Source organism: Sorex araneus, chromosome X (genome assembly GCF_027595985.1).
Source record: "Sorex araneus isolate mSorAra2 chromosome X, mSorAra2.pri, whole genome shotgun sequence".
In the NCBI taxonomy this organism is placed as follows: Eukaryota; Metazoa; Chordata; class Mammalia; order Eulipotyphla; family Soricidae; genus Sorex; species Sorex araneus.
Genome location: NC_073313.1, coordinates 366,193,512 through 366,196,355, shown reverse-complemented (window position 1 = coordinate 366,196,355; position 2,844 = coordinate 366,193,512). Strand labels below are relative to the sequence as shown.

At 37.7% G+C, this 2,844-nt stretch overlaps 1 non-coding gene across 1 annotated transcript; it reads left to right on the top strand.

Annotated features, from left to right (window-relative positions):
- The first annotated feature begins 1,743 nt into the window (after window positions 1-1,743).
- Window positions 1,744-1,850, top strand: LOC129400406 (U6 spliceosomal RNA). The gene has a single exon (XR_008627649.1). It is a non-coding gene; the product is annotated as a U6 spliceosomal RNA (small nuclear RNA).
- Window positions 1,851-2,844: the final 994 nt, after the last annotated feature.

Genomic DNA, 2,844 nt, shown 5'->3' with positions numbered 1-2,844 from the left:
ATTGACAGGTTGGGGGGAAAGCAATTAATTCTGCACTTTGAGCTGAGGTTCCCCCCCACTAAAGCTCTGGCTCCCAATACCCTGGTCAGACTAGTGACAGCATGTTCAACATTGAGTCCCAAAGACTAGGCTGCTCACTTTACAGTCAACAAAACACATTTTATCTGAATTACTCAAAAGGGACACCTTTTAGGTCAAGATTAGAATCATTTACTAGATCACTCTGTAGAATTTGAATCTGATTCTTTAAAAAGCAAGTTACAGAAACATGGTTTTCTCTCCACCTTCATTTTAAAATTTGCCTGATGACTTAACAAATCTGACTTGTTCTTTTGCATAAATACAGCAAGAATAGAGAACTCTCCATTTGGGGTACCCCAGTTATTTACTGAGAAGTCCTGTGGGTTGGCTAAAGACAGGAGGCACTCCAAAAACGGCATTAATCTTATGTAGCATGTCAGAGTTACCCAGGCCTGGCCAAAAGTGTCCCACAATGAACTGGATGGCCTCAAGTCTTCAGGTTGAACTGGAGGTGGTCTTGGGCCTCGTTTTTGTAGAGGCATCCTGGCAGAAAGGAGTCCCTCCCCTCCCTTCTTCAGGGCTGGGAATGATTTTAGTTTCCATGGATTTTCTTGATGCTGAGAGTAGGCCAGACTGTGTCAGTCACACAGATTTCCGGATTCCTCATTCTCCATAGCAGTGATGATTTCCATTCTTTCCTTGAGCCGGCCTGCCTCTAGGGTCTCCCTGAGGTTTGTAGGGTACTTGAAACAGTACCTGTTAAATACATACTCCTGTCATTTAGACCCATCCCTTGACTGTTTCCCTGGAAGAGGGTTTTGGGTTCCCATAACTGATTTTCCTATCTGCATGAAGGGTAGACCCTATTACAGAGACGAAAGACTTTTATCTGGATTTATGCATACCAACATAGTGCCATGAAGCATCAAAAACATACTGGATGTACAAAAGAAGAGAAAAGCAAACATTTTACTTTACTCACAATGAGATGCAACACACCCATTTGTTGTGGGTCCTAGTCAAAAAATGCTAAAATCTGTAGAGGTAAAAGTGCACAATTTAACATATTTAACCCATTCAATCCCATGTGGAAAACCTTGACTTTCCATTAATAAAAACACTGTATTGGGAGTCAAATGTACAGTTAAACATGTCTAATTCATATAATCCCAATTGAAAAACCCTTGATTTTCCGCAGCTTTTGAAGAATTCAATTATCTAAGAGCACTGTAACAAGAGTCCACACAATCCATCCAATATCTTTTCCATAGATCCGTAAATCCCAGACTAAGTCCTCAGGCCAATTCAACCTGTCCTTCCACATAGGAGTCCAATGTTGTTGACTCTTCCTCAGATTTCCTTGGGACTTCCAGCTGAGAACTGTTTGAGGTTGATGTTTGGAGGGTTGTGGAGTCTCAAGTGCTTTGGGGTCTGTATCAGGAGGATGAAGTTTATTCCAGATGAAGCCATAGCAGGACCCAGAGTCCATTATTAGGTGTTATCTGTTAAAATATAAGCATAGACTTTTCCTCCTACAAGGAGGTTTCACACTATTTCTTTTGCGTGTGTTTGTCAGATTTTAATGCAAATATAAGAATCAATTGTTTTCCCAAGCCCTTTCTCATTTACAAAGTTGCAAGAACCAGATACCTGGAAGAGTTAAGAAACTGGATTAGCAAGTCTTATCTGCTGGGCAAAAGTGTGATTAGAATTCACTGTTGTGTGCTCACTTCGGCAGCACATATACTAAAATTGGAAAGATACAGAGAAGATTAGCATGACCCTTGCGCAAGGATGACACGCAAATTCGTGAAGCGTTCCATATTTTTTATCTAATCAATTTTAATTCTACAATTGTACTAACATTCGTGACTTTATACTGTTAAAATAAATTTAAAAAATTTAAAAATGGAAATAAAGAAAATCTCTGTGCTACGCAATAGAAAAAAAAATTCACTGTAGAGGTTAGGGAGGGTCTGCATATCTAGTCTGACCTAGGCAGAGCTTGCTGAGCTGGGAATGCAGGGGGATGGGTAGATCCAGGGAAAATCTTAAAAAATTCTCAAGCTGACATCTGAGATTAACCCCTCATAACCCTGAGCTAAGTAGCTTTAAAAATTTTTGTTACCAGAAGTCTCGGAGATCAAATGAAACACAGGTACAATAAGTTTTTCAACCAATTTTGCAACTCTAGAAAATAATAATTTAAACTGAAGCATTACTCTTTGAACCTGTTTTCATATACCACAATTATTTCAACTCACAAGATTCTCTAGGTCGAATAATTCTAATCCAGTGCAGATACAAATATATACATTGGTATAATAGCATAAGACCTCTGGACCATCAATTTTTGTGAAAAACCATAAAACCTTCTTTGATTTAAGTTCAATAGTTCTCGTACCTTAGTTAGTTCAAATCATGAACTTTCTAATACAGAAAGCGCCTTCCCCCTCTTTTGTTGTTTTTTAAAACCAAACTTTTTATATTAGCATAGAAAAAAAACATTTGGACCGTCAATGTTTATGGAAACATAAGAAAATTTTGTTTATTTTGATGGTTTCTGTACCTCTGTTGCTTTAAAAACAGCTAAATTCCTCATTAAAATTGGCTGAGGCTTGTAAGATAAAGCCTTGCATTCTCTGAATTTTTATTTCACTTTAGTTTTAGGCGCTACTTCTGAAGCTCTTCCTAGATAGTACAGATTTTGAATTCCAGAAGTTACAATTGTTAATAATCATTAATGTTCTTCCAATAAGAAATCTAGATTGAGAATTTCAATTTCTTTGTAGGTGCCACATTCTGATTAGAAATCTTTGTTTA